A 14,355-nucleotide genomic window follows, 5' to 3' on the forward strand; every position below is an offset into this window, starting at 1 on the left:
AAATAGACCGAATGGCAGAACTGAACAATTGGTTGCTATGACATGCGCTTACCACCAGGGGGCACGTGCAGAACATGGCGGGTATCAGCAGCAGGCAGCAGAGCGCAGAACATGGCGGGTATCGGCCGCAGGGGGATGGTGAGCTGGGGCATCAGACCAAGGTGGGGTGCAGGTTACTCTCATAAGGGCGAGCCTCTGGTGGTTACTGAAAATTCTTTGCTCCCACGTGCGCGGTCCTGCCTGGTGCCCCCACCTGCTGCTGGCAACAGCCCCACTTGCACCCACTGCCAGTGCCGGAGCTGCCACTTGCACCAGCTGCTGGTGCCCGGCACTGGCCCGATTGCTCGGCGCCATCAGCAGGTGCAAGCAGCGGCTGCCGGCCCAATTGCCTCTCAGGGATTCTCCAACTCCCCCTGATCCTGAGGGGTGATTGGGGCCAGTAACCAGTGCTCGCACCCTTTGATGGAGCTGGCCCCGCTTGCACCCACTGCTGGTGCTGGCCTCAATCTCTCTGCACTATCAGTAGATGTGAGCGGAGCTGGTGCCATCAGCACGTGGGAGTGGTGCAGTGGGGGCAGGGCTGATGGCAGAGAGGGGGCTGAGGGCCATGGCAGGAGGGTCCAGGTCAGGGTGCAGAGGATGGGCCGAGACCTGCCCCTGTGCCTACCACAGCCTCTCGGCCCACAGTTCCTTTCAAGGTGCATGAATTCATGCACTGGGCCCCTAGTCATTAATATAATTGTAATAAAAGTATTATTATCATTATTACTGAATCTTAGTTTAACTATTGTAAGTTCATAAATACACAATCAAAAGGCAAGTTAAAATCAACAATATTGCTACTTCTGAAAATATATTTTGCATATTATCCTCCAGATTTTAAAAATAAATATTAAAATTACACAGAAACATATTTTATACATGTTATTTGTAACTTTTTATACATAATATATCATGTTGATATTTCATGCTAAATGTACTTTTACAAAATAAGTTAAGGTGATGGTAATCAAATATAAAGTATACATTGCATCATATAGATGTGCTAAAAATCATATGTAGTCATTTATTACAAACATTTTGCCTTTTTACAAATATTACTTTTATAAATGATATTATGAAATATCCTAGGCCTGTGTTTTTGTGCACGTCCTTATTTGTTTCTGGGACCAGACAGTGTGCTCATTTTTATGATTTTTGATACAGATTTTGTAATGGCCCTGGGCTTTATAATGTTTAATTTACTAGAATAAGCAGGTCCAACATATGGCTTCCCATTCACAGATGTATAATCAATGGTAATTGTAAATTCTATTATATCTGAGAAGTCTTAAAGCATATGTAAGTTGTCATTATAAAGTTAGTATTTTTATGCATTTTTCATGTAACAGTGATTCTTTACAAATAAAATTTTTTTTTCCTCCCCACAAAAAGCTTTTTTGCATAAGAAATTGCAAATTGATATTGTATCTCATTTAATATTTGCACTCAAGTTTGTGAAATGGCCATGTACTTTAACATATTCATTTCAGGTTTAAGGCTCTAATCAGGAGTTTAGAAAGCCAGATGTTCTTTCTGTTCAATAAGAATATAATTGACAGTTAACTTGGAATCTTCCACTTATGCTAAGTTGTTTTTCAAAATCTACAGTGATAATGAGGACAAGCACAACAATGCCAATTACCTGGTGCTTCCAGTATCACTAACAGCAAAAAAATGTACTTGGAATTTGAAAACTTGAAAAAAATATGGACTTACTGAAGAAACTCTTTGCTAAGTGTCCTTCACTTTAAAAAGATCAATGAGAATCTTGGGAGAGAGTGAGTGAAGAGAAGATCCTTGAACCATATCTTCAGGTCAGAATTAACATTATTTCTCTCTGTGCTGACAGAGATAATTGGAAAAAAATATTCCAGCTAACAGACCCTTGAAGTTGTGTCATTTTCTTTTTCTTTACAAGACACTCATAAGTCAGGTGCATCCACTGAAAAAAATCTACACATGCAAGAAGGGAGAAATAATTTACCAAAATGATAACTATCTGTAGTAATGACAGAACCTTATTATCAGGCAGGCACCACATAAACTAAGAATTCTTTTTTTTTAATCCTTATCTCATTAGAAAGGAAAATAATTTCATAGAGACATTTTCAAAGGACACTATAATTATGCAGACTGTAATCTTTCTGACATGTATTATTGCTCATTTACACATGTATATTGTAAGTTCCTCAAAAATAGTGTTTTGCACTTCTTTCAAGTAAAAACCAAAATAATACATGTATGTTTTATTAGGAAAACTACTCAAATCAGTAGGAGTCTGTTATGATTAATTTTGAAAATGAAGAGGGATCAGTAAATAAAATAAAAATAAAATCATTGAAAATAAAGTTGCTTCCTCGGCAATATAAAACCTATTTCATGCATACACGGTGACACTCCCTTAGGAAGGACTAATAGATGATCCTTCCGCAGAAATCCAAAGTAGATCACTGGTCCTAAGCCCTTTGACTACTCATGAACCCAATCTATTTCAAAGAAAATAGCACAATATTTATTCATAGCAGAAGAAAAGAGTTCAGTTTATTGACCAATAATTAGAGAAACCAGGCAAGCATTTCTTTCTACAACTGAAATGCTCTATTCAGTGAGGACGTGCTTATCACAGAGCTCTGGTAGCATTAACAGTGACAGTGATGAAGTTGCATCCTCACTACTTTATGTCATTGTCACAATTAATGGAAAAACCTGCAAAACCAGTTTATTCATCAGAAAATATTCTGTTTTATAGTAAAACAGAAAAAGTAACAATAAAATGATTAAGTTTTAAAAAATTTTATGAGTCTTATTGATCCTGTAAAAAAACAAACAAAGGCTAACTTGAATTTTTAAAATCTTCAGGTGACCAAAATAAAGGCTAATCTGAACTATGAATTAATCATTATGAAAATGACAATGTAAAGCAAAGGTCAAAAGATGTTTTATAGACTATTACGGTTAATGATGAATGGCACCTTAGCTTATATATGCTAAGATATGATATATATATCACAGGAGAGATATTAAAATCATTAAGATGACTGGCAGCTGCTAAATAGCATGTCCTCATTTTCCTGTGCCCATACTTCATGGTGGCGGGAGCAGGGCTGCCTGCAGACAGGGGACCAGGGGCCATGGTAGGCAGGGCCGGGAGGGGACCCAGAGGATGGGTGAGACCCACCCTTATGCCTACCGCAGCCTCGTGGCCTACAGTTCTTTTCAAGGTGCACAAATTCATGCACTGGGCCCCTAGTAAATATATATCTGCTGAATTACTTCCAAACAAACATACCATTCCTGTATTTTATTGGATTGTTCTAGTTGGTCTTGAATTAAGCAATATTCAGCTACAAGGAATTTCAATGCACAACCCCATGTATTGGACAAGAGATTGCTGAATGTAGATTCCACATTTCCTAAGGAAAATTTCCAATTTGAGTGGGTTGCCAGTTTTAGAATTATGTAAATAAAGTGCTGAGGGATAAAAGGTGTTCCACCTAGTTGGAAAAGTTAATCAAATCAATCCAGGCAATATAAATCAGGTCATATATATTCTGTCTTATTTTTTCATCTTGTATCTTCCAATTAAATCAAGTGCCAGGGCCAAAAAAATAAAGTCAAGTCAGATACTGAGAGCAATTAATTAGTTGGTACTACTCTAATATGTCTAAATAGCTCAGCAAGCTCTCCAGATTATCCTCACGGAAGCTGACTGGTGTTTATTACATATGTTAAGCAATACCAGTGATGAGAGATGTAAGATCCAGATTAAAGCATTTAAATGATGAAAGAATCAGGGCAAAAAACGGTCCCAAGTCTTAAATAAATTTTCCTTTAGTAGTAAAATGATTGGAAGACATTTTTTATTTTTATAAATTTATAATGTTAATAATCATATAAATTATACTAGTCATAAGCATACAGCTTGATGCATTTTCACAAATTGAACATACTTCTGTTACCAAGACTAATACCAACATCACCAGCACCCCCAAAGCTCTCCTCATGCTCTTTTTAATCCTTATCTCCCTAAGGATAAACACAATTCTGAGATCTTATACTAACTGTTAATTTTGTTTTGTTAAAAAATAATTTAGTTTGAAGTAATTTCAAATGTTTAGAATAGTTACAAGTACAGTAAAAAGGATTGTCATATACTCCTCACAGGGATTCACCATTTTGGCATATTTTTCCTTTTTACTCTTGCTGCTTTATTCTCCCTCTCCCTCTTTCTCTCCTGACACTCTGAGAGCAAGCCACAAACATGCAGACATGATTCCCAATCCAGTGATTCTCAAATATATTTCTTCATATCAATAATAATTCCCCGGAAATCAACAATGACATTGCCCTGACTTTCTTTCCAAATCCTCCTCATTCAAATATCCAACAATGACTTTTTGTTTTTAATTTTTGGGACAAGACCCTATCCTATCTAATAAAAGAGAAACATGGTAATTAGCCGTACCTCCGCTACCCTTCCCATTGGCTAATCGGGGCGATATGCAAATTAACTGCCAGCCAAGATGGCGGCCGGCAGCCAGGCAGCTTAAAGCTAACAGGAGGTTTGCTTGCTTCAGTGACGGAGGACTCCAATGTTCCCCGCCTGCCGCTGCCAGCCTCTGAGCTTGCAGTTTGAAACATTGTAACAAATATAGAAGCTAAACAAAACCCCAATAACCTGTTTTCAGTCAGCCGGGATCTCAGAGCTGGAGTCGCAACAAAGTTTCAAATACAGAAGGTAAACAAAGGCCAGAAACCTGCTTTCAGCAGCCGAGCCTCAGAGAGAAAGCCAGCTCTCAGCTCCAGTGACAGCCATAGAAGGTAAATAAATGCCAGAATAAAAAAAAAGAAAAAAAGGAGAAGTTTGGAGCTTCAGTCACCCGTCAGCCTGAAAACAGCCCTCAGCCCCTCACCTAGACTGGCCAGGCACCCCAGTGGGGACCCCCACCTGAAGCAACAAGATGGCGGCTAATTTGCATACTGAAGGCAGGCGGCAGCAGGCAAGGCTGTCTGCGGTCTGGGACCCGGATCTGTGACCCTGCCAGGTGGGGGCAGTGCTTGAGGCTGTCCGCTGTCCGGGGACCTGGATCTGTGACCCTGCCAAGCGGGGGGCAGTGCTTGCGGCTGTCTGCGGTCTGTGACCTGGATCCATGTCCTCGAGAGTGGGGCGGCAGTGCTTGAGGCTGTCCGTGGTCCCAGGACCTGGATCTGTGACCCTGCTGGGCAGGGGGCACCGCAGGAGGCTGTCCACAGTCCGGGACCTGGATCTGTGACCCTGCCGGGTGGGGGGCACCACGGGAGACTGTCTGTAGTCTGGGACTCGGATCTGTGACCCTGCCAGGCAGGGGGCAGGGCTTGAGGCTGTGCAAGGTCCCAGGACTCGAATCCGTGACCCTTCACGGCGGGGAGGCAGCCATGAGCACCCAGGAGTGACTGCGCAAGATCCGCCTCCTAGCCCAGAAGGTGCAGGATAGCAGGGACAGCCACTGTGGCGGGCCAGACTGATGTCTTCCTGGCCGCACCATGGGGGTTTGCGGATCTGCAAAGCCAGAGGGCTCCGGTGTGCACATACCCCCCTGGTGTGCGAACATCCTCCAGCACACTGTCACCCTCCGGCGCCTGCAACAGTTGCAAACCAAGGCGTGCACAAGTTCCCCCCGCCTCTCTACCGCACTGTCATCAACCCGGCATGCCTAATACTCCCACAGGATGTGCACACATCCCCTCTGATGCGCTCACATCCTTTGGAGAATGTCTGGGTGTTCTGGGTGCTGAGAGTGGGCGCCTGTGAGATGACAGTGAAAGGGCGGAGTGGTGATGTCCTGTTCCCATGGAGGCCAGTGCAGCTATGAGATCACCTCTGGGGAGTTAATGCAGGTGCTGAGGCAGGAGCAGGTGCAGACAGACACACCTGGTGGGTGTGGGCGGCCTTCTCTGAGGTGCCTTTTGTCAGCGTTCAAGATCAAGAGCCCAGAGGCAGAGAGGAATTCCGTCCTCTCAGTGAAACAGTGGGATAGTCGGGGCGACTGTAGAGGAGGAATGTGCACTTTGGGTGCCAGCACCCATGAGTGAAGGCTGCCCTGACTGAGCCTCGCTTCCTTGGGGCCTAGTGCACTCCTGCCGGGCAATGGGTGACAGGACGTGCTTTCCCGAATTAATGAGAGAAAACGTTGATTCTCCTGCTGCCCACGAAGGTGGAAAGTGAAGTGGGGAGACATGTGGGGAATGAGCAAGGTTCCCTGTCTGGGGGTTCCAAATATGCTGTTGGTTTCTTTCACCACTGACTAGAGATATACAGGGTGTGTCCCCAAAATGTATACACACTTTGAATACCTACTAATTCCAATGGTTTTAAGCATAAGAAAGGAACAACAATGGAGCTGTTATCTGTTAAAAGTGCGGGCACAAACAGGTAGTTGGACATTCCCTGAGGGGTCTCAGATTGGAGAGGGTGAAGGCCAGACTGAGGGGCCCCTTCTCCCCCCCCACCCCAGTGCACGAATTTCGTGCACCGGGCTACTAGTCTATATAATAAAAGCCTAAGTGACCGTTATGGCAGAATGACCAGAACAACTGGTTGCTATGATGCACACTGACCACCAGGGGGCAGATGCGCAATGCAGGAGCTGCCCCCTGGTGGTCAGTGTGCTCCCCCACTCAGCCAGAATCCGGGCTCACAGCTGGTGAGTGCAGTGGTTGTGGCGAGAGCCTTTCCCACCTCCTCTGCAGCACTAAGGAGCAGCAAGCAGGCCGGTGATAAGGAGTGAGGGGCCCTGGCCTGTGAGAGGGTGCAGGTTGGGCTGAGTGACCTCCCACCCATGCAGGACTTTCATGCACCAGACCTCTAGTCTAGAAATAATATATTTTTCACAATGTGCTTTGTGATTTTTAAATTATGTGCTCATATTTGGCTAATCATTCTTTTTGGGAATCCTCATGAACCTTAGTGGAGGGAATTTTCCTTAGAGAGGACGCATGCTGCTTTGGCTTTATTCTTAGGAAGACTAGCATCCCAGAGCCTCTCTTATATTAATCCTATGACTGTAGGATACTGGTTATGCATTTTTAGTTAAATTTTCTCCCACCTGGTACTGGGGTTCAGGCAGAAAGTTTTCTTCTTATTCCCTTTGCTAGGTAAGAGTCTTTTTCTAACTCAGTCTTCCCCTTAAGATGTATAATTTTTAGAGTCTGGCCTCATGCAGGGATATCATAATTCCCCATCAACAGACCAAGGTCTTATGTATTGTTTCTCTCTGGCTGTACAACCCCCAAATTAAATGAACCCAACTCTGATTTCTTTGACATTTTTAACAAAATTCTTCATTGTTGAAAGCATTACATATATCTCCTTTTTCCCCTATTAACCTTTCCCCACTCACTCCATCCTCCAGCACAAGCCCTCATCCCCTCACTGTCTGTGTCCATTGGTTATGCTTATATGAATGCATACAAGTCCTTTGGTTGACCTCTTATTCCCATTCCTCTCACCCTATCCTGCCTTCTCTCTGAGGTTTGATGGTGTGGTCAATGCTTCTATGTCTCTGGACCTATTTTTGTTCATCAGTTTATTATGAACCTATATAATAAAAGCATAATATGCTAACTGTCCAACTGATCGGTTGACCGGTCGCCCGCTCAGCCAATGGCTATGACGCACACTGACCACCAGAGTGTCTGACCACCAGACACTCTGACCAGTAGGTTAGCTTCCTTCTGGGGTCCAGCCAATCGGGTCTGGGCTAGAGGGCCAGACACACCTGGAGCCCTCCCATGGTCCTTCCCCGGCCAGGCAACCAGCCCAATTGGCCACGATTGGGACTGGGCGAGACGGCTCCAATTGACCCTGATTGCCAGCCAAGCCGAGGGACTCCACCCATGCACGAATTCGTGCACTGTGCCTCTAGTATTTATCATAAAGTGAGGTCATGTGATATTTATCTTTCTCTGACTGAGTTATTTAGTTTAGCATAATGCTCTCCAGGTCCATCCATGCTGTTGTGAATGGTAAGAGTTCTTTCTTTTTTTACAGTAGCATAGTATTCCATTGTTTAGATGAACCATAGCTTTTTAATCCACTCGTCTGCTGATGGGCACTTAGACTGTTTCCAAATCTTAGCTATGGTGAATTGTGCTGCTATTAACATAAGGTTGCATATATCCTTTCTGATTGGTGTTTCTGTTTTCTTGTGATATATTCCTAGAAGTGGGATTACTGGGTCAAATGGAAGTTCCATTTTTAATTTTTTGAGGAAATTCCATATCGTTTTCCACAGTGACTACACCAGTCTGCATTCCAACTAACAATGCATAAGGGTTCCTTTTTCTCCACATCCTCACTAGCACTTGTTGTTTGTTGATTTGTTGATGATAGCCATTCTGACAGGTGTGAGATGGTACCTCATGGTCATTTTGATTTGCATCTTTTGGATGATTAGTGACTTTGAGTATGTTTTCATATGTCTCTTGACCTTCTGTATATCCACTTTCAAAAAGTGTCTATTTAGGTCCTTTACCCATTTTTTATTGAATTGTTTATCTTCCTTTTGTTAAGTTGTATGAGTTTCCTATAACTGTTGGAGATTAAACCTTGATCGGAGATAACATTGGCAAATATGTTCTCCCATGCAGTGGGCTTTCTTGTTGTTTTTGTTGATGGTTTCTTTTGCTGTGCAGAAGCTTTTTATTTTGATGTAGTCCCATTTGTTTATTTTCTCCTTAGTTTCCATTGTCCTAGGAGCTGTATCGGTAAAGATATTAGTATGACATATGTCTGATATTTTGCTGCCTATGGATTCTTCTAAGATTTTTATGGTTTTTGTTTCTTCTTTATAACTGGCTCTTGTGGTTTTCTTTTCAACTGCTTTTTTTTTTTTTAGCACAAATATCTATTTAACAGCATATGTTTTTCATCATCTTATTTAGAATTACAGATATTTTATGGGAGGATTCTTTCCATACAATACACATCTTTTCTTCCTCTGATGAGTTTCTTGTTAAATGCAGACTTCCTATTTTAAAACCTTTTTTAAAAACTCTATTATGTTATTGCTCCCTCTAAATCATTGTTCAAAAGCCAAAGGCTGCTGTTCACTAAGCAAGTCCATGTCTTTACTTTTGTTTAAGAAGTTCCTGGTAACAGCATGAGGTTTAAATTAAGTTTTAGTGAATCCTCTTATTATGAAAATTTCACCAGTAATTCAATCCTTTTTAATATATTTGAAACTTCCATTTTAGCACAGGAAACATAAAATCAAAATAAAACAGATGTTTCTTCATCTTGCAAAAGAAATATTTGCCACATAGAAAAAAGTCATTTAGATCACAAAGATAAAAGTGTAAGAATTTTCATAGATAACGTATGTTTTACTAACCAACTCATTCAGAAAGGTATTGCAGAAATAATATTTGGACATAAATTCTTCTCTCTGTCTTACTAGAAAGAAAGATGCCTGCAGGATATTCTCAATTAATTTCCATATCTGATATCCTATAAGTGTACGATGAATTGCTATAAAAAAGCAAGGCATGTGGGTAAGCTTTTACTGGTATATAAATAATAGAGGCCCAGTGCATGAAATTCCTGCATGGGTGTGGTCCCTAGGTCTGGCCAGTGATGGAAGAGTGAGCGTCTCACATGGAAGGGCAGGTCCCAGCTGACCTCTGGGCTCTGGGCAGCACCTGGGCCCCCAGGACCCCACGTGCCCCCCTCCCGGGAGCTGGGCAGTGGCCCTGCCCCACGCCACTGCCACTGGTCAACATCTGCAGGGTGATTGGCAGTGCAATTGGGCCCCACTTGCACCTGCCTAGGCCTGTTGTTGCCTGCTCACCTGCTCCACCATCCTGCCGCGGTCCTGCTCTTATCGGAGCCCATTGGGGCCAGCAGCGCCTCCACTGCCGCCCGCTGCCGGCGCCACGTCGCCGACACCTGCCATGTTCCATGCTGCTCCCTCATGGTCAGCGCACGTCATAGTGAGCAGTCAAACTCCTGGTCAAGGGGACAATTTGCATATTAGGCTTTTATTATATTGGATACCAAAGATGGATTAAACAAATTTAATATGAAGATAAGACAATCCTCTGAGGCTTAGAATATGTTGTATTAGATTATCCAAGGAATTGATAGAAATTTAATGAAGAATAATAAGTATATCTCAAAGGAACTACTAAATTGGAAGGTATTTTGAAATTTCCTAAATATTATAAATATATTCATTTTATAGAAATAGTGAAAAAATATTACACAAAACTAATAAAAATTATTAATATATTGAACTTTGAATAATGAGCTTCAAAGAGAAATGACTATTGTTGGGGGGGCGGGGGGGAAGAAACAAATAAATAAAATCAAAAGCAATACCCAGGCTTCCTGCACTTTTCTATCATAATCCAAAAGGTTGAGGGTACACATTCTTCTCCCATTAATTATACATATACGAGGGGCCAAGTGCACAAATTTGTGCACCGTGAAAGGAACTGTAGGCTGCAAGGCTGCAGTGGGCAGAGAGGTGGGTTTTGGTCCATCCTCTACTCCCCTTTCTGGCCCCTCCCATGGCAGCTTCCAGTCCCCTGTCTTCCAGCAGCCCAGCTCCCACCACCATTGCTCCCATCCACTGATGGTGCCAGCCCTACTTGCACCCGCGATGGTGTGGAGCGATTGGGGCCAGCGCCAGCAGTGGGTGCAAGTGGGGCTGGCACCATCAGTGGGTGCAAGCAGTGGCTGCTGCCCTAATCACCCCTCAGGAGCAGGGGGAGTTAGAGAAGCCCTCAAGGGCGATCGGGGCCGGTGTGAGTGGGTCCTGTGCTGGCAGCGCTGGGCAGGGCCATGGTACACAAGAGCAAAGAATTTTCAGTAACCACCAGAGGCTTGCTCCAATGACCGCGACCAGTGCCCCACCTTGCTCTGGCGCCCCCGCTCACCTGTTCCACCATCCTGCCATGGCCGATGCCCGCCATGTTCCGTGCTCTGCCACCTGCTGCCGGCCCGCCATGTTCCGCACGTGCCACCTGGTGGTCAGTGCACATCATAGTGACCAGTTGTTCAGTTGTTCTGCCATTCAGTCTATTTGCAAATTAGCCTTTTATTATATCCTCCTATATAATAAAAGGGTAATATGCAAATTGACCCTAACGGCAGAACGACTAGGAATGACTGGTCACGATGACACACACTGACCACCAGGGGCCAGATGCTCAATGCAGGAGCTGCCTCCTGGTGGTCAGTGCGCTCCCACAGGGGGAGCTCTGCTCAGCCACAAGCCAGGCTGACGGCTGCCAGTACAGTGGTGGTGGTGGGAGCCTCTCCTGCCTCCTCAGCAGCACTAAGGATGTCCGACTGCAGCTTAGGTCTGCTCCCCGCTGGCAAGTGGACATCCCCCGAGGACTGCCGGGCTGCCAGAGGGATGTCTGACTGCCAGCTTAGGCCCAATCCCCCGGGGAGCGGGCCTAAACCAGCAGGTGGTCATCCCCCGAGGGGTCCCAGACTCTGAGAGGTCACAGGCTCGGCTGAGGGACCCCCACCCAGTGCACAAATTTTTCTGCACCAGGCCTCTAGTATATAATAAAAGGCTAATATGCAAATTGACCCTAACAGTGAAATGACTGGTCTCTATGACATGTACTGATCACCAGGGGGCAGATGCTCAAAGCAGAAACTGCCCCCTGGTGGTCAGTGCACTCCCATAGGAAGAGCGCCACTCAGCCAGAAGTCGGGCTCATGGTTGGCCAGCGCAGCAGCAGTGGTGGGAGCCTCTCCTGCCTCCCTTACAGCATTAAGGATGTCCGACTGTGGCTTGAGGGAGTGGGCCTAAGCCATCAGTTGGACACCCCCCAAGGGCTCCCAGGCTGCCAGGGGAATGTCTGACTGCCAGCTTAGGCCCAGTCCCCTGGGGAGTGGGCCTAAGCTAGCAGGGACATCCCCCGAGGGGTCCCAGACTGTGAGAGGGAACAGGCCCAGCTGAGGGATCCACTTCCTCTAGTAGGATAATAATATACATATATATATATATATATATATAAAATATGTGTGTATATATAAATATATATATATATATATACCATTTATATTTTTAAATTTATACATAGTTCATATAGTGATGTTTATTGCATGCATAAATGTAAACCATTTCTAAATTATTTTTACCTCAATATTAAAAATCAATATATATAAAAGGCTAATATGCAAAGTGTCTCCTCGGGAGTTCGACCAGAGACTAAGCGTTCGATCGCTCACTATGATGTGTGCTGACCACCAGGGGTGATGTGGAAATAAGGAAGGCCCCAACTGGCAGCCGGCATCCGGGGAAAGTGGCGCAGAATGAAGGAAGGCCCCGGTCAGCAGCCGGCAACCTGCAGCCAAGAAAAGAAGGCCATGACCGGTAGTTGGAAGGCCCCGATCGGCCCTGATCGCTGGCCTGGCTTAGAGACCCTACCTGTGCATGAATTTGAGCACCAGGCCTCTAGTATAAAAATAATAGATTAAAATGGTAATGTAGTATCTCTTTTAGACTGATGTCTGTAAAAGCCAGTTGTATTAAAAAAATTTAGTTTTAAAAGACAAAAAATAGATGCCCTAGCCAGTTTGGCTCGGTGGGTAGAGTGTCAGCCTACCGATTAAAGGGTCCCAGCTTTGATTACTCTTAAAGGCATATGGCCGGGTTACTGGATCTATCCCCAGTAGGGGGCGTTCAGGAGGCAGTCAATCAATGATTTTCTCTCATCATTGATGTTTCTATCTCTCTCTCCCTCTCCCTTCCTCTCCAAAATCAATAAAATAGATAGATATAGATAGATATAGATATAGATATAGATATAGATATAGCCGAACCGGTTTGGCTCAGTGGATAGAGCGTCGGCCTGCGGACTCAAGGGTCCCAGGTTCGATTCCGGTCAAGGGCATGTACCTTGGTTGCAGGCACATCCCCAGTAGGGGACGTGCAGGAGGCAGCTGATTGATCTCTTTCATCGATGTTTCTAACTCTCTGTCCCTCTTCCTTCTTCTCTGTAAAAAATCAATAAAATATATTTAAAAAAAAAAAAAAATAGATATAGATATAGATATATAATATGCAAATTAGGTCAGGACGCCATAACGGTCACGACCAACTCAGGAAGACGGGGCCAGGTGTGGCCCTGAGCCTGAGAGAACAACATGCAGGTGTGGCCCAGAGCTGGAGAGAACAACTCCGCAGGGGGATCTGGACCCCAGCCCCAGCCCCAGCCCCAGCCCCGTGGCTGTGGCACTGGGCTGCTGGGGCTGGAGCCAGCAGAGACACAAGCCCGCAGGGGGTCTGGAACCCAGCCCCAGCCCCACAGACACAGAAGATGGCCCTGATGAGCTGGTTGCTCTGATGCCCTCTGTAGCCAGCTAACCTGCTGATCAGGGGTTGGGGCCAGCAGCCAACCTCACAGCCCCCCCCCCACATGCCAGCCTGCCCCTGATCGGACTCTCCCATCCTGATCAAGAGTAGGGTGCACAGAGCCTTGACCCTTCCTGCCAGCCCCGAGTCCATGGGGTTGAGAATTCTGATGGCCCTGCCCAAAGAGTAGAGGCGCCTGACTGGCAGGGACAGGAACCACAGGCCTCCAGGGAGCACCACAGAGTTGGCAAAGAGAGGAGGGCCTGCGAAGGGGGAGGTGGCAAGGCCAGCCGATGTCAGCCCAGAATCCAGTCCTTCTCCTCCAGAGGCAGCAAGACCTAAACCCCAGCCTGAATCAGAAGAGCCCTAGGGAGGCTTCAGAAAGCTCTACGCAAAGCTGTGTGTTGAGAATTAGAGACATCGTGAGGACCTGACCCAGACCACACTGGGGCTGGCGCAGCTCAAGGTGGAGCAGGAGCGCACCACGCAGAGGCAGGAGCACTTTGCAGAGAGGCCGGCCCTCCTGGAGCTGGAGAGATTTGAGCGAAGGGCCCTGGAGCGCAAGGCCACTGAGCTGGAAGAGGAGCTGAAGGGCCTGTCCAACCTACGAGCTGACAATTAGCATCTCAAGCAGGAGAACGCGGCCCTGATCCCCGTCAGCAGCAAACTGTCCAAGTGACCCCGGAGGACTTGCCCCTGCACCCGCATTTATACAGCTGCTTCTGCCACATGCACTCCTTCCCCTATGTGAACACGAGTGACAGGGCTGCTGGGGAGTCTCTGAGAAGCCATAACCTCCCCTTGGGACCTCCAGGCTGGGAGGGGAGGACAGAGCCCCCAGGAGCCAATCGGGCCATCTGAGGCCAGGATGGAGATGGGAGGCTGAGCCAGTAGGGGGATCAGGGCTGCAGGCAGGACCAGGAAGGAACCAAAGAGCAGGAAGTGCCAGGACCAGTAG

At 45.7% G+C, this 14,355-nt stretch overlaps 1 pseudogene; it reads left to right on the forward strand.

The window, feature by feature from the left end:
- LOC139011354 (protein phosphatase 1 regulatory subunit 12C pseudogene) overlaps positions 1 to 14,019 on the forward strand; it is a 90,208-nt pseudogene extending 76,189 nt beyond the window's left edge.
- Positions 14,020 to 14,355: the final 336 nt, after the last annotated feature.

The sequence above is a fragment of the Myotis yumanensis genome, unplaced genomic scaffold (assembly GCF_028538775.1).
Source record: "Myotis yumanensis isolate MYYU_CA2020_CCGP unplaced genomic scaffold, mMyoYum1.0.hap1 SCAF_5, whole genome shotgun sequence".
Classification (NCBI taxonomy): Eukaryota; Metazoa; Chordata; class Mammalia; order Chiroptera; family Vespertilionidae; genus Myotis; species Myotis yumanensis.